Source organism: Athene cunicularia, assembly GCF_003259725.1.
Source record: "Athene cunicularia isolate RWA chromosome 2 unlocalized genomic scaffold, athCun1 chr2_part1, whole genome shotgun sequence".
NCBI classification, from domain to species: domain Eukaryota; kingdom Metazoa; phylum Chordata; class Aves; order Strigiformes; family Strigidae; genus Athene; species Athene cunicularia.
The window spans coordinates 41,165,576-41,184,378 of NW_020799095.1; positions in this window are offsets into that span (position 1 = coordinate 41,165,576).

Sequence of the window (18,803 nt, forward strand, 5' to 3'; positions counted from 1 at the left end):
GCTACAGATGTCTTATTTTGTTAGTGAGGTTGAAAGTCTTGTATGTGTTTGCAGGATATTATATGTAGATTGAAATACAGAGCAGACTCTCACATCATCATCTTGGCTCTCCTTCTGCTGGTCTGTAACCACTTCCATCCTCCATGTCTTATATTTATTTTTTGTTTTATTTTAAAGGTATTACAACAGTGTATAAGCATAATATCCATGAATAATGATACAGTGGCTGCTTTGAAGACTGAGAGACACTCTTTCTGCAGGTTGAGTGCCTCCTACACATAAACAATAGATGTTTCCAGGAGCATCTGACTTTAATTTGGGGAGCCCAGAGGTAATCAGAGTGAGGCATAATCTACATGCTCAGGTTTTGCCATGCCTTCTTTCCATACAGTCACCTTCTGGAAGAAAACAATGCTTTTATCATGAACCATAAAACTTGATGGCTCTTTGCAACATTATTGTTTACACAAGAAGGGTGAACGAATAATAAAAGATGCACTGAGACATGATGTTGTAATTTTGAGGCCTGGGAATTTCATGAAAAGTCATCCTGTTTTAAGATTGGGGTTTAGGATACATTTTTTTCTTTTCATTAAGTTACATTAATTGCTTTGCTTTTTAAGCACTTACAGTCATTTTAATTCATATGATCTGTTGCTGAACACTGCTGATCTCTTTCTTGTTCAGCAGATTTTTCCATTCCTTGGAGTAGCTGCAGAGGTCTGCATGATGCAGCACCCACTGTTGATTTGTTCCTCTCAGGCAGCCCACATATCTGTGTTATTTCATTCATGGACATAGAAATCAGACCATTTTTACTGGGTACTCTTTTTCAAAGGGTAACTACAGTGCCTGGTAAAAGTGAGTCCTGATTTGTAGTGGACTCTGTGACAACAGAACTAGTTCCTGACTCTCAACTTGCCATGTGAGTTTTATTCGTTACAGATGCATAAATGTTCACAGCAGGAAAACAACAATGATCTGCTCTGACTTTAAATTTCTGACATCTAGTCCAATTCTTAATGCTCCCTAATTTGCTCACTGATGTCTCTTCTTGTCCTGAATAACACTTGAATAAACAATCCAGTATCAGTTCTTGAGTCCACTCCTAATTTAGCCCATAGTTCCATTGCATGTCTTCCCTCAAAAAAAAACCATCCATTTTTTACAGGCATTCCCTATATCTCTCTCTTCATTTCGGTGGCTTTACTGGAGACTTTTTTCCCCCTTGGTCAGCATTTTTTCTAAATGTGCAATGCACAAAACCACACACATTACCTGAGGACTCAGCAGTGCTATGTAGGTCAGAAAGATTGCTTTCTGAGCCCAGTAGATGGTACTCCTGTTTAGATAGTTCAATACAATATTTGCTAGTTTTGCAGCAGAGTTGATGTTGCTGACAGACACAGGCTGATTAAACTAAAATACTGCAAATATGTCACAGAAAATAATCCTACAGTAGGCAAAAGACATGACCTAGACAAGCTCATTGATATTCTTTATATTCTTCCTTTGTATTATGAATATATATTCATATATATGAACTATAACTATATTCTGTATTATATCCAACCCTGTTCATATGGAAGTTTTGCAATAAACCCTCATTGACTTCAGCATCAATGGGAACGGGTTTGTCATTTGTGTTGATTACATAGAAGCATTTAGTTATACTTTTTAGAGTATATTTGCAATGAAACATAGATGAATCCATATAAGATGATAAGAAAGTATCAGACTCAGTGCTTTCAATGCAAAAACATAAGTTGATGCTCCTTCAGCTGAGCAGAATGCTGTTAATAGAAATTAGCAGTGTAAAGAAGGCCATGCACCACAGGAAGATGCAACCATGGGCTTCACAGACAGATATCTTGAAATACTTTTTATTTTAAATAACCTTAAAAATTAAACAAAAGAACTCAAAATTACTTTTGTGGATTTTTAAATATTTCACTATTGTATACATGCTCCAGAGGAATAAGAAAGCTTTTCTCTTTCTATTTAAATCCTCACCTCTCCTTTCCAGAAGGCTAGATAAAGCTTCACTGAAATCTGAATCTGTGAGATTAAAAGGCTGATTTATCATTTTCTAACAAGAAGAATCATGCTGTCATAGGAGGACAGTGGGTTGATTTGGAATACCTGTCAACTACAAAGGAAATCCCTGGAAACAAATAAAATAACTGGGAAAACTGCAAGCCTATTTACAAACTCCTTAACATTTTGTCTATACTTTAACACAACAATGATTTTTGACCCTAGTAGCTTTACCCAGCACAGGCAAACAAGCTGTGAATTATTGCTCTGCTGCAACGTAACAATTCCATTGCTCTGACCCTTGGTGTCTTGCAAAATACAGTAGAACAATAATTGTCAATCCTTCCTATACAATGTGTTAGATTTGACAGAGGTCAGCATTAGCTACAAGACCTTTGACTGGTGCTCAAAGAGGTAATATCTCTTCTCTAGCTCAGTTGATAAAATGTTAAACAAAATCAGTGTTTGCCATACTTTTGTGGGGGTGGAGATAAAAACACTTTTTATACTATAACATGTTTATTAATAGAAGGAAAATAGATTACAGTATTTCTCAAAGTGCTTTCATAAATATACTATTTAAATGTCAAAAGTTTTAATTTTTCTAAAGATAAATTCTTCCCTTCAATTTTCAGTCTGATTAATTTAACAAGGCTTTGCCATGTGCAGAAAATAGAGAATTTTGTTACGGATCTTACATGAGTAATATTATACATGAAGAAAAAAGACTGACTCACAGACATTTTGTGTCAGCATGTGATTTGGACAAAGCAAGCACATAATCTGACATGGAAATAAAATACATCAGCATGGTAAACGCTCCTCTTTGGCACTATGGAGGAGCTGGTGACAAGGTCAGCAGTTTCAGCTTTTAAGCTCCTCACATTGTAACGTAGTTAACATTTAGCTTCAGTCCTAGACCCTGAGTTTTCTGTCTGTCATCTCTGAACATTTTGATTGGAAAAGTTTAAGAGAGACAGATGTGTACAAGGCAGTACTCTAAATCTAAGGGGGAAATCAAAGTTTTAGACCAGAAAGACACTGGCATATGAGAGGACAGCACATATTTTTGGAATTAGATTTAATAAAATTATTCCTTTTGGTATATTTCTAGTCTGTCCATTTAAAAATGTATAATGTTGAAATAAACAGCAACAAAAAATACTCCTTGTGATTACTTTAAGTGTATTCTCTAGTCTCTACCTGTACAAAACAAATTGTGAGCCATACAAAACTTTGCTTCTCACTTCTGCTGCATGTTGCTGAATATACTGCTTTGAATATGCTGTCAGCTCAGGTTCACAAAGATTGGGACAAAGAAAAGTCATTTTACAGTCAAGAAGCTGCCTGTCAGAGAACAGCTATTTCAAGACAATAATTTGCCACTGAGCTTGAGCATACACCATTATCTTCATGAAAAAGATAAAACCAGGATGTGCCTGAATCCCAGAAATCCAAACTTTTGAAAGAGCATTTGGGAATTTTCTCTTTGTTGGGATACTTGAAGGGCTGAGCAGCAAATCATTATACAGCGAAGACAGGCACATCTTCAGGGCCGCTAGTATAAGGAGAATAAGGTGGAAAAAATACCACTTGGAAGACCTTTCAGATTTTGAGAAACATTTGTATTATTCAGTCAGAAAATATACTTTGGTTGGCAAGCTGCCTTACTGATTGCATTGTGGATGTTGGTGGACTAAAGCACTATTTGTGCTGAGTCTGTGTGGCAGGATTTAGGCATCACTTCAGCTCTGTTTGCTTCTCCCATATTACCCCATCCCTTTCTCTGTCTGTGGCCTCATCCCCATCCCCATTCCTGTCCCTGTGCCTGCTTCCTTCATCTTCACTTTCTGGCTCTGTCTTTGCCGATACAGAAGTCCGCTTCTACAGCAAGATAACAAAGGAGATAATTACCTAACTGCAAAATGTGATAGAGACAAAAGGTCCTTGCAATGTTTACTGAAAAATACTTGCTGAAGTTCAGCTGTCTGCATTCTTTACTCCTTCATCTCCTCCACATGCCCAAAAGTTGAGCTCACCTAGTTTTGACCTTGCAACAAACCTTCCATATCTTTTGTATGGTGTCAGTGGTGTGTTTGGTTTTTAAGATGGGACAGCTAAAACACGTTAATTTTGAAGTTCCCAAACCCCAGTCTTGGTCAGTTTGTCCCTGACTGTGAATTTTAAAAGAGGACTGTGAAGCATGTTAGCAGATAGTGAATTCTGAAGAGTAAGTATTTGCCTCAGAAATTAAATGCTGACCTATGACTCATGGGGTAGAAAAGCAGTGTTACACTGGTTTGACTCACTCTCCTAAGGAAAGGATTTGTGTTTCAGATGCTTCAAATAGGAACAATCACCAGTAAATTTCTCCAAAACTAGTTGGGGTGCAAATGCAGTTATGCCTAAGGAATTCAATTTCATTTGATAAGGAAGAGGAGAAGCAAGGTATCCTTCAGCAGAGGCACATTAGAAGCATCCAGGAACAGTAAGGGAGAAAGCAGCCAGAAAGGCAAGCAAGGGGGAAATTTGATGGAAAGGAAAGCCAACCCCTTCAATGTTGGCTAAATATGTTGTGTGGAAAGAGGTAACGGTGAACATAAACATTTCTTTTTGGACAGTATCGAAGAGAGGTATATGAAGCAAAGCAATCTGTAACCAGTCCTTTTTCCCTCCTTCCTACATTTCCAAAAGATTAGCCCAATGCCAAACCAGCTATCTATTCTCCTGCCTCTAAAACACACACCTGGCAATTGCAGCTCTGCAAAGGTGTTGGGTTCCCTTTATAACTGTGTGTGAAAGAAACAAAATACTCACTTTCATCTTTGCATCTGAGTGCATTTGTACTACACACATACACAGGATTTCGCTACAAAGACAGGGAAGGCAAGGTCTGTTTTTTCATCACACATTCAAGTGAACTCTCACTGCGGGTACAGGGCTTTGTAAGCATGTGAGCAGCTTGCTCTTGGCGTCACACATTTATTTCTGAAGAACCCAAGTGCACTGAGCATTTACGCACATTTTAGTACTAATGCTACTGGACTGTGTACAGTAGTGGTTGTACATATATATTTGTACATTTACTAACAGTGTTGCTGGGAGGTAGGGAGAAGAAAAATTGAAGAAAAAAAAAAAAGTCTATTACCAGGAAAGGTAAAAATTTAATGGCACAATTTAGTAAAATGTATGAAACATAGTGTTCAGCGCTCAGGAAAACGCCCAGATATTCAGCTTCTTATCTAAAGCATGTCCAAACTATCTGCACTTCTTGAGTCTGCAAAGCTGAACTGGAAATTGGACAAGACAGGCTTTTCTGGTATTGCCTGTTTCTGGCTTAGACAGATAGGGAATGATAGCATCTTTCTTTACACACTTTTGCAGCACAGTTAGCCAGCCAGGGCTAACCAGGAAGCACAGAGATGTGCAGGAGAGATAATGAAGCCCAGGATTACCTTTGGCAGGCCCTTGATTTTGTTCCCAATGAAGGTCTGGTCCTGTCTGCCCCTTTGTGTGAGGAGTGCTGCCAGTCTGTGCTCCCAAAATGTCTCCTTCCCATCCAGTGGTGAGGCTTTGGAGACAGCTGGGTGGTACTTCGTGCTGCCTCTGCAGAAGATGGGCAACCCACAGATTTGTTTCCTCAGTGACTTCTCCATAACCAAAATGGCAATGGAAAAATAAAAGTAGTGGATTCCGCAGATAACAAATCCACTATCACTTGTAGGCTTGACTCCTGGAGCACCTTCTTATGTCAGAAAATGTGGGCACCTGCCAAAACTGAGCTTCTGTGGCATTTTGATTAATATTGGAGGATGCAAATCCTGCTGTGGACCCCACAGAGCTTAGAAGTACACCCACCCTGATTCAGCTGAAAGCTGTCTGGCCTAAAGAAACCAGAAGAAAAAAGGCAGGTTTTTTTCACTGCATTGAGGAAAAAAAAAAAAATCAAGAGCCTGAATTTATTTGCCTTGAATTAATTTTCATTTGTAGGTAGATGCATTTACAAGAACCAAATTGGTTCTTTGTAATGGTGAAAGCAAGCAGCCACATTAAATTATTGAAAACAAGGTTACAGAATAAATACTGATCTACGTTTAGAGTGCATTAGCAAAGATATTGAGCAAGTGTTTTTTTTAGTGTAGGTTTTACTTTAACCAGAAAAATGGACATTCCAGGACTAAGGTGAAGAAAACCATAAATAAAATTGCCTGGTATTATGAAGAGGGGGGGAAGGGATGTATGGAGTGTTCATAAATAGCAGAAAGTATTGATCAGTGATGGTGAAATATCAGTGAACTCTGCAGAGCACTTTGAGTTACCTCCTTGTCTTTGATTAGGTTCAAATGTTAAACTTAATCTGTAAACCTTTAAATGGGAATCAGACCCAAGAGTTTTGAAGACCTGAGGTTTCAGAAAACAACCATTGAGTTTGATCCAAATGTCAGAACAAAATTGCAGAGAAGGACTTCATACTGCTGGACTTGGAAATGAAATTAAAAATCAATGAACACTTTTTAGCCATTCCTTCTCTCCTTGAATATTAATGAGCGGGTAAGAGGAATAGTAGCATCTGGATAATTTGCTTTATTAAAACTACATGTAGTCAAAAGCTTCTTCCATTCCAAGTTTTTAAAAAATTATTTCACATATTATAAATATTTATGTAAACCTAAAAATAATAAAATTAGAGGGGTCTGTACTTTCTACATATGGTCTTTTGCTTTCTGAAAGAAAAGGCTTTAGGCTGCTGTGTTTCTTTGGGGGGAAAGCATGTTTTCTGAAAAACAAAACATAGAAGTTTCACCCTGTTTCTTTCAGGATCAGCTCATATACTCAGAGTGGTTTCAAGGACAACCTTGTTTTAATGACAGCCTTCCTAATTCTTAAGTAAATGGAGCTTTCCCTGGTTTCTTGGTCCACTTGGGAGGTGGGCACTGACACTCCGGATCAGCTGCTGGCAGAGAGGGCTGCATTGTAATGCAGAACAAATGAGGGTTGGATACATGCCCTCATCGCATTCAGCCGCCACTGCTGCCACTTACAATTACAAAGGACAAGAGCAGGAGACACTTCAGCAGCGGGGAAGCATGACCTGCGAGCCGCAGCTCATTTTGCACTGCACTTATTCAATACAGCACTGCCCTATAATTTCCTATAGCATTGTTATCTGTTAGCCGTTTACACAGTCACACCTTCATTATGTCCCTGGTTGCCAGCCCTGGCTGCTTGTCACATCTATTGATTGTGCTCAAGCTGCAATTTGCATGGATCCCTTGTGACTGCCCTTAGACAGACCCATACCCCTCACAGGGACTGGTACCCCTCACAGGGGCTGATATCCCTTATAGGGACTGGTACCCCTCACAGGGGCTGATATCCCTTATAGGGACTGGTACCCCTCACAGGGGCCGATATTCCTTATAGGCACTGATACCCACCATAGGGGCTGATATATTTTATAGGCCGATACCCCTTATAGCAGGGGCTGAAATGCCTGTTGGGGTCTGGAGCCCCTTACAGGGACTAGTACTCCTGCCAGGGACTAATACCCATTGTAGGTACTGCTACCCCTGCCAGGGACTCTGCCAGGACTGGTACTCCTGTCCCTTTCCAGGGGGCAGCAGCCAGCAGGACCTCGCTGAGGGCTCTGGGTGGGTCCCCCCAGCAGCTGCCCCAAGCAAGGATCCCCACACCCCCCTGGGAAACCCCATACATGAGGATCTCAGAGGGACTGTCCTTACCCTGCAGCAAGCACAGTATCTGGTAAATTCAAGTCACTGGGATTGCTTTGTAGATAGCCATAAGGACTTCAATACCCAAATCCCTCTGTCGACTATTTGGCATTAACCTCTACAATTACTAGGTAGGTGTTTTAGTGCAGAGGCTTGAAGAAAGACTGAGATACAGGGAATAAGAAGGGGAAATTGTATTAAATGAATGTCAGTGTAGTCTGTATTGCACTTAGGTTTTCTATTTCCCTGCTGTAATGAAAGAGACTATCAAGGGGTGCAAGTATGTCTGTGAATCTGAGGGTGTCTCCCACAAATGCAAGTTGGTATGTCAGCAGCCACTGCTGGCACATGCAAGGAAGATAACATCCCACAGCTGAAGGGTAATATGTCCTGAACTTGGGATGCTGTGCTCTGAACCTGGTTGTGTATACATGTGAACCTGACTGAGATGAGGGTATTTTGCTGGAACCAAAGAGATGTAATACTTAATTCCATTATGATTAAGTCAGTAGTACAGGTCTGTTGTCTTTGACTGGAAGCAGGACTGGATCAGGTATCAGAAGTAGCGTGATTACCTGAATTACTGTCTAAAAACTGTTTAAGTGGGTGCACAAGCAGAAGACAACAAGGTGATCAGACAGGGCTGAGAGAAGTGCTAATTGCCGTGTTCTAGGAGGAATATAAATAGCCTCTTGAAAGGTTTGGTGATTCATTTGCCCTTTCTGTCCTGTACCTTTGTGTTTCAGGGAGCAATTTTATGAGATTTTGGCTGCAGAAGGAAGGAATCCATGCTATCTGAACCAACGATGGTAGCTCAGCTGGATAACAAAATCCTCACATTACTGCAGAGCAGGCAACTACGCAAACCTTTTCAAATCCTCTCCACAAGTAGAGTGCAGATAAAAGCAGGCAGCAAAATGTTTCTGAAATTATCTGTGATGGAGTAAAATCATGCATCATTTCATGAGGGATGCTGAATCAATGCTTATTACTAACAAGTAAGGTGTTTAAATCTTTCAATGCATATGGGAAGAAAAGAAAGAGAAGGAAGTGTCTGAGATGAGCACAGTAAATTGTAACATAAATTTAAAAGAAATCCATCCAAATTATTATTATTATTATTTTAAAGTGTAACGCATGTATTCCTGATCACTCTCTACCCCTTTCAGTTTATGACATTGGTTAACATACTGTTCTATTCACTTCATTTGTGTTTTGTCTTCTCCTTTTCTCTTGCTGTCACACACAGCATTTTAAAGAAATGACACCAGTGCACATGAAAGCCACAGCCTGTAGAAAAACCATCTAATCCCAGTAAAATGTTGGTAATTGAGAACTTTGTCTTCAGGGGGAGGAAACTCAGGTAGTCAAGCTGAAAAACAAGAATGAGCATAGCTTCTTTTGAGAATTAATTCTGAAAAAAGCCAAGCATGCTTCAGTTTGGTGTTAATTATTTCACAGTTTCAACATTAACTAATACATATCAATTCTCATTTCAAAAATTTTCAGTATCTACAGTAATGTAAAGTATTATTATTTTATTATTGCATCAAAGTAGATTATATTAAGCTATCAGCATCCTACATACAGCTGAGTCTGGAGTTGTTTTGATTATTTTTGGTAAACTATTACACTTCCAATCAGAAGGTCATGAAAGTCATAATACAACCCAGACACTTACCTTTCACTGTTCCTGCAATACAGAACAACACAGTGTCACTTTAAAAATTTACAGCTAAGGTCAAGGCCAAAGGAATCAAATAAGCCCATGCAAGCAGTGGAGCACGGGGGTCGGTGAGGACGGGTCATCCATATGTCAATGGTACTGCAAAGTATGGGTAATGGAGGCAGTGAGAGCTGCTCACCCCTGTTTTGAGACCCCACACAGATAATGCACGATTACCTGAATTTCAATAGCCTCTAATATTTATTATTTTAAAAGGAGTCTGAAAATAGCTAACTCAAAAGTAAGACACAACTGAAAAACGTGCTGTACTGTGTGGGGGTTTCTCAGACAACAGCAGAGCTCATCCTGATACAAATCAGGCCACAATTTCAATCTCTCTGCAAGAGCAGTCACTCAAGCAGATGCAGAAAGAGAGAGAAAGGTCCCTGCTAAAACTTCCTCCAGTCCTGACGGGCTCTGGGTCAGGCTATCAGCATGAAACCTGTTTTCTATCCAAATTGTCCTCTGAGCTCAAGGAAACAATACTCCCAGCCTTCTATCTCAGTATGATTAAGGAGGCATCCTGTACAATAAACACCACTCTAAATTATGATTTTTCAATATTTGTAGTTTTACCCAAAAGTTTTTATGTGAGTTGTTTACATCCAAGAACAATGGTGAGGATAAAAGAGCAAGAAAGCTTTCTTGTGCTATTTTAGTATTTGCTGAAACTAATAATTCAGTGTCATATGTGATGATGTAGTGAGTCAGCAAACATGAAATATCTCTAGGGAGCTCTTTGTTCTGCTATTTTTTTCCACCCAGTGCTTCTAGTTGTCAACAGAAAAACATAAAATAAATTTTCACATTCTAAATAAAGCATCTTACACATGATCCTAATAGGGAAAAAAAAAAAAAAAAAAAAAAAAAAGAAAGTGAATAAAATTGTCAAGCACTGATGTATAATTTTCTTTAACTGTTTTCTCCATTGATAAAGATGTAATAATAATCTTGAACATTTGAAGAGGATATTTATTAAACTGATTCTATAAATGGAAATGTATATTTTATAACCCAGAATTCAGGAGAATATTTTATATTTTTCAACATTACTCTCCTTTGTCTCTCATTTTTATACTGGATTTGTTTTTGAATAAAATATAGGGAGAAACAAGCCACAGTCATCAAATTTTACCTGTTTTTTAGATCTACTTTTACCAATTTTGGCTAAGTTTAGGATTCAAAGAAATGCTGAGAAATCCCATGTTGCCCAAGATTCACTCAATATTCAATTCACCTGTGGAAAAAGGGAAAGGTTGTTCCAAAATAAACTTGGTGCTACCATCTGGAGGCCTGTTTTTCTCCAGTTGTGTGACAAGGGGCTTAGGGTGACAAGACTCTTCACTTAGGTCTTCACCTGAGTTTATTGTCAAAATTAAATGGGATGAATCCAGACTTAGGTCTCTAACCTTGTGATTAAACAACAGATTTAAAACTGTATTCTCACCGAATCTTTCCCTACCACTAAGCTTGTCAGAGTTCACATCTTCCAATTTTATTCAGAAACTGTCCAGCAGTAAAGGGAAGTTCATTATTTTAAAATAACTCATGTCAGTTTGGCTAAGGTTTTATTTGATACAGCACTTGTGTTTTAAGGCTTCAGTGGCTGTCTGTCATTGTCATCTTGATGTAAAACTGATCTTTACCAGTATGACACATAGAAATTAATGCCTGAATGTAGATTCAGTGAGAAGAACTAAGGGAATAAGGTTTCAGACAGAGGGCAGAGGCAAAAACCTTAAACTGAAGGGCTCCTAATTAACACAGTAACTGCCAGAGCCACCGTGTCGCTAGGGAATCGTTACGAGGTACAATGAGTTTAGCTATTTCTCACGTGAAGGGAGGGTTTGGGATTCACCACTGAGACCGACATGCTGGGCTTCAAGGGGTTTACCTGGGGTCTTACCATGTTTCTTGAGTGTGGACTGTGATTTTTGTCTGCTGAACCATCCAGAAATATCAGGTCATTCTTTGGGACTTCTAGAGCAAGGGAGACACACAGACTAATTGCTGTTGTCTCTGTATCTCTTTATGACTCTTCTTCTCTTGATCCATGTTTTGGATCTCTCATCTGTCTTTGCTGCTGCTTCAGTTTCCCTGGCTTGGCTGTGGACCCTGAGTAGAGTAAACATCATTCTCCTTCAGTGACTCAGTTGCTGTAAAAGACCTACATGCAAGCACCTCTAGGTATCTCTCTTTTCTGCAGACAGATGCTTCAGCACCTCTACTTTTCTGATGCCTATCTGAGATCAGAATTTGGATGAGGGAAAATCAGTTGCAATGCAGGAGAAATAAAATTAAGGGGAAATTGATGTGAAAGGTAGTGGATAAAACTGTAATAGTATTGACTGCATGGGATTATACCCATTATGCCGCTTATTCAAGATTATTCAAAGAGTTTATTTTTTTTGATTCGGGAACTGCTACTGTTTTCTCAGTGGTCCTGATGGATATTTACTTAGGTCTGTGATTGCAGTCATAGCTCCCTAACATTTCCTTATTCACATTATAATGTCATCTAGTCATGTCAAGCAAGAATTGGGGGTCCATATTTGTAGGAGCTGCATCTAGACACAAGAAAAAGACAGCATTTATCTCAATAGTTTACCAACAAATCAATGAAACAAAAATTACTGGGAGCAATATGGCTTCCTGTCATTTTGTAGAACATAGATATTTAAGTGACTTACCTAAGGTCATTCCCTTCAATGTCAGTTAAGGCCTGACTTCAGACCGAGGGTGTTCAAACACAGCACTAATTCCATTATGATATTCTAGTACAGTAGAGATGTCCACAAGAGGAGTCTTCAGCAAGTGATGCCCATCTGCATTTAGCAACATGTCATAATTTAGAACCATCCTAGTGTAAAATGGAAAGGGGCCCACCAGCTGCTGAGTGTAGCTATCAAGAGGAACACTAGCCAGAAATTCAAGCTAGATTTAAACTGTTCTACATCAATATCATATAGGAAATAAAATGCACAAAATTTAATAGTACTAGGGAGCCTTGATGTTGTTTTTCTCTACAGGCAGTATGTATCCTTTCTGTTTCTGACTTCTGAATGGCCATACTGTGCAATACAGACAACCTTTCCCAGGCAAATCGTGGTATCAGATGGTTTATCAGAAAGATGTACAGGGACAAATAAATTTTTTATGATGTCCATTATAGAGATTATAGGCTAGTTCATTGAAAAAATATAGATTAATTTCTTTATTTTCTCAATGGCTTCATTCTGAATGTGATAGGGTACTCAGTAGAGACTGTAGGGCCTTACATATCTTAGAAAGTTTTAGCTGACTCTTACAGCTAGCCAGTTGGTGAAAAGCATATGCAAATACAGAGGTCCTCCTTTATTTTCATGTACTTTTCTGCATTTATGTCCTGAACTGTTGCTTTTGGCTTTGCAGTGATTATATATCATATAAATCATAATGCCTTTTAAAAAATATGTTTAAAAGTAAGGTGACAGAAAATTGCACTGAAACGCCTTTTGTAAAGTAATAGGGTATCACTGAAACCTGATTAATCTGCTAGGGAATCCCACCAGAGGTTAATGTAATTTAATACACTTTTCTTATACTGACTATTATTATACCTTAGCATCAGCCACTGCCACTAACAAGGTCAAAGACTGGTGCTGGAGGTCTGAAGGAAAAGGCTGTAATACTAAACATATGTATGCCTGCAAACGTAAACTTTAGTCAAATTATATTTCTGTAATAACTTCTTTAAATTCTAACACATTGCATTACTGAAATAATGCTGTACAATAACTATGTTGTAGTATTTTTCAGTACTGCCTCATTTCTCTACAATGCAGTTACTGCATGATTACTCTATAAAACATTTTTAGAGTGCCGGAGAAGTTGGTTAAGGTTTCTCATGACATAGGCTAGAAATAGTCATTTTAGAAGACAGTAGAGTCTTCCATCAAAAACTCTGCAAATCTTTGTAAACCTCATAGCTACTAGGGGGAGAATTTATTCATCGGTTAATTTTTGGAAGAGGTCCAAACTGAAGAGGTGAGGGTGAAAAGCATATTGTATGCAAGCAGCCACTGGTCATTTTAACTCTCCTTAATTCCCTGCGGTAAGTATTTGCATCTGTATTTTACGGATGAAAAAGCTGTCAACACAGGGAAATGAAGGTCTTCAATTTTAAGTCTGGTTGCTCTTTTGGACAATTCTCTTCTCAGGCTCTAGATTACCCAGCCTGAGGCATTGCGTGATGAGGGTGATGCTGCAGTTCGACCCCTTGGGAATTTCTTGCAGTCACCTCCCCAGAGAGGTGGGCTGGGGACCCACCGGTGACACTGCACTCCTGCCCCACCGAGGTCTGATCAGGTGACCCTCTCCTCTGCCCGTGGGTGCTGCCGGAGCCAGGCAGCGCTGCTGTGTGTCACTGGCCTTGGTTGGTGCTGGGATGTGACATGGGCAAACAGGGTTGCAGCTCCTTGCTCTGCACAGCCACACTGCAGCACGGGGAACTTTCCCCCAGCAGATTAATTATTTTAAATAGTTTATCCAAATAATGTAGAAGGTAAAAAATGACTTTTCAGTATTTCAGTATCAGAGAATGAATATAAAAAAAAAAAAAAAAAAAAAAGCTGTTGTACATTGATGCATTTTCAAGTGCTTAAAGAGTGTACTTGATTACCTTTCTGCATATTGGGACACTGGGGCACAGAAAGAAATCTGGTCAGTGGAGGCTGATGAGTTATGTTTTAATATGAAAGTTTTCAGAAAGTTTTGTTTCATCCCCAGTTACTGCTGCTGGTTTGTGTGGCATATACAGAGTTACTCATTATAATGATTTGCAGTCTTTGGCATCTAGGTATTTTCCCCATTAAAGAGAGTATTGTCTGAACAGCTTTGAAATGTTTACCTCATGCCTATCAGGGAACTGGATGTCACTTACTGATGGCATGCTGCACAGTGAACCCCCATCAGAGTAGATGTGGGGACTGGAAGAAATGAGGGGAAGAAGGGGAGCTTCTCCTGTGGAAGGTGAAACTTGGCTGCTGTGGCTTTCCGGTAGCAGCGAGAGCTTTGTGTCCCAAATTCCTTTGGTTCTGTTGCAGTTTGATGAAGGGGCAAAATCTTTTTAGCACTGCCTTAACCTCCTGCTGCCCAATACCAGAGTGTTACCCAGACTGGGCTATTTTATGTGCAAGAATATGCAAAGCAGATGGGACAACCTACCTGCAGTAAGGCATTTTTCTGGCAGCTTTGATACACTGAGTATGGATCCGTACCCTCATTGCTTCATCACCACTCTGTGATGTTTGGCCCCAAAGCTAAAGTGGCTTTTGCTGCAAATAGCCACACTGACAGCTCCTTGTAAGTAGGGCAAGAGTGGATTAGTGCAGGCATTTTGCAGCAGAAGGCTCTGGAGTCTTACCTGCGCAGCCACACGACTGCTTGCATTCATGTCCTGCTTTAACACCCTTGAGCATCTTTTATCTTCCAAATTCTAAGGGCCTTATTTTTTTCTCTACCTACACAGTCAGGAGAGAGCAAAAGCAAGCAGAAATGGAGTGGGAAGGATGGGAGACAAATAGAGGGTGGCTACTACATCCCTTTCCCCTCTCAGGAGCCTATAGGACATGTCTGCTCCCAAGCAGCAAATTAAAAAGGTTTCTATCATGGCCTGCTGCTCTAAGTACCACAGCTCCTTAGGGAAGGAACAGCACAGCTGGAAACTGGGGAATATGGCAGCCGGATGGCCTCTTCTTCAAGGGTTTGTGCATATTCTGGGAAGTGCAGAGTCTGGAGCTTGCTTCTCCTGCTTGCTGTGCTGCTCAGCAAGACCCTTTTGCTCTGGGAGGAGCACCCCCTGCAAATGCTGCAACACCCTCATGAAGCATCCCTGGTATATCTTAGATGGTCAACCTCATTTTATATATTTATATTTCTGAAAGTATACAATCTAGATTTAAAAAAAAAAAAAAAAAATTCACCTGCAATTTTTGTAATATGATGTCATTGAAAATCAAGTTACTCCAAATTTAAAAAAAAAGAGGGATAAAACCCCATGGATTTCATATTTATTCCACTTCATCTAAATATGTTTGTACAGGAGAAGTATTAGCCACGCATAATACTCATGAGCTTAGTATTCAGAGTTGGGTAACTCTTCCAAAGATTTGTTCCCAAAGTTGCTTATCCGAAGTGCTTAGCTGAAATAAGGGTGGGCCGAATTTTGTCTTCAGCCATTTTCATTTTTCTCCATTTCTGTTGATTACTAACTCTACACTATTTCCATCGCTTAGGCGTGGAAATTTAAATGGTAATACATAATTGAGGTGTGCATCCTGGCATACAGTTTCATACTTTCTTTCCCCATCATACTCTCATAGTCACCACCAGTCTTCCAGTTAAACTATTTTAACTGCCCTTCATCTCTCCTCTTTTGAGAGAACCTGAGTGAAGTGAGTTATCACAAATCCTGCAAATCTTGGACTCCTTGCTTGGGTACCTCTGGTGCTGGGAAAGAACAAGATCTCACAAGAACAGGAATACAGGTTTTGATGTACTGGCTGCTATCAGTAGTTGCGATGGGTCACAAGAGGAGTCAAACTCCCCCAGACAGCATAGGGAAGAGTCTCTTACATCAGGACTCACTCCTTAAACCCTCCTACATGTCTGATTCACCTAGGCCTGAGTAGATGTCTGTGCATTGGTGTGAGGTGCATTTCTTTGCAGGCTGTAGGTCAAGGTGTGTGAAATTATTTTCTTTAGAACATCCAGAAATACTTCAGCTTGATGGTAATAGACATAGCAACCTCCACAGCCAGGCCCATGGAAATGAGAAAAGTCCTAAGATGCTTTACTCAACAAAAAGGAATATGAAATGCCACTAATGATCATTACTGGGCCATTCAGGAACACCCATAATTTCAGTGGGCTGGTAAGACTATCAAGTACATTGGCCATTAGGAGATATAACCACAAAACTGAAAGAGAGCTGGTGCTATTTAATAATTTAACTTTTTCCCCACCTCATTGATACTGATTTTGTATTTCCTAGATTGCTGTCTCTTTACCACAGTGCTTGAAATCATGTACATGTTTGCCTGGGAGGAAAGACAGACTTGGTTGTATGGGATTGAAAGCCTTGCATTTAAGATGAAAAGGAGTGTTGAAACAGGGAACTGACTCCTCCCATTGTGGAGAACAAGAATAAGCACAGCACATTTAGGTATCCTATTGACTTTGTAGCTGGATAGTATAAAAAATTACTCCCCTTCACCATTCCTTATGGCCCAGGGGAGATCTTCCACCAGCATGGCTTGAGCTGTCTTCATGCCTTCACCAATAGTGAAACCAGCCTAGGAGGGAGCTATGCTACCAGTAGAGCTCAGCTGTTGCTAATGTTGGCTTGCTTATACTTTGTCATAACTGTGTCTAAAACTGAAAAGCAGTTCATAAAATTGTTAACACCAAATCATCATAGCTTCTGGGAATTGGTAGTTTTTCAGGTTGGCTTGGTAGCATGACTTCTCTAGGGACTGGCAATGACAGTTGATCTTCTTAACACCTCAGATTCCAGTCATTTTGAGAGCGTAACAAAATGGTATCAGAAAGAAAGTCTTCAGAAACTTCAAAGAATGTTTTGAGCTTGAAGCCACTCCTAAAAATGAATTAATGTCCTGGGATGCTCATTTTCTCTCTATTTGGATCTTGCTTCTCTTTTAGATCCCTAACAGATAGAGCAGGGATTGGCACTGAAGCACAGAAGACACTTCTCTAAATCTGGCTTCTAAATTGAGTGACTTAAATTCCAGACTGGTCAGAAGTTTGACGTGTGGTTGAATGTGCAGTTGTGTTTCGAGCAGCATTACTATTTCATATGCAACTACAAGTTTTCATCACATTAACAGATGAGAGTCAGCTATGCTCAGGACAGAAGGAAAAGGGGAGGAAGGTTAAAGGCTGAAGGCTCAGGCTAAAAACAAAAAGTAGTGATTGCATCTTTGGTTTCCCGCAGACATATTTTTCTCCCTGAAATAGAAGCTTTTTAAAGAGGAGTTTACTTAAACTGTGTAGCAGCACAAAGGTTTGGTTCTTGAGGGTGGTGTGTATGTCACAAAAAACACCCTGCCAGTAACCGGTAAAAACTCCGCATGTAAAAACCTGTTTCCATGCACGGCTTTCTGAATTATATCTGGCATCCAAGCCATGTGGGTCTAAATTCACAGGGCCTTTTACCTTAGCTGGTAAGGAGGGGGGGGCAGGCAGATTCCCTCTGTGCTTTGTGCTGTGCCACGTAGCTCAAATGGAGGGTGCACAGGGTCTTCTTAGTATATGTGACCTGCTCCTTGGAGGATGGGGTCCAAGAGGTGACATCATCTTGGCACACCTGTGTCATCTGAAGCCTGGTTTAATGAATACTTTTAGAGACTTCTATGGAAATATGTTTGTTTATTTAATTTGAAAATCTGTGTGATGTGTAGCTCTTCCTCATCCAAAAATGACAGAGGCTGAAAACAGCCAAACACAGAGGGTTTCTAATAGCTGAGAGAGTTGCAGTGGAAGTCCTTCAGCAGCAGGAGCTGGGTAACCTACATTCCAACAAGAGGAAGTTTTAGATTAAAGAAGTTCTGATAAACAGGGTTATACTGTGTCTCCTCCAGCCGACTACAAATGCAATAGGCACTAATGATGATATTAATTATTTAGCATAATTTTTTCTTTATATTCTTCCATTTTCCATTCACTGCCTAGGTTTCCAGGTACATATTTTAAAGTTAGATAATAACTAAGGAGGATAGAGCACAGAAGCAGTAGGTCCCTTGTAACTTAAAGCAGTCTCTTATCTGTTGCATACCTTGGCTTTTTGTAATGAACGTGCAATGCTTTGTAGTCAGGCTTTTCAGAGGAATGCTGTTGTCATCTTTCCTCTCTGTAAAAGCCCCTCTGCTCCCGACACTTTAATTGCACAGTTGCCTAAATGAGGCACTGCAGAGTGTTAATGTACGAGTCTGAGCGACAACACACTCCTCTCTCCACAGAGCTTTTGCCCTTGATCGTGAATTTAGCAGAGCACGTACCTTAAAAATAACTGGAGATTCAAGGGGAATCGCTACACTTAGCTTCTTGCATAAGATTTGTGGATACAGGGATCCTTCAACAGTAACTCGTATTCTTTCCCCCGGGATAATATAATAAGCATTACAATTAGTGAACTAGTTAATAAGTGTTTGGTTAGGGAGGACAACAGCAGAATTTCTCTGCTTCTGGAAGCAGAGTGTTCAGTGTCCACATGGTCTAAAGCGGGGAAAAAAAAAAAAAAAAAAAAAAAA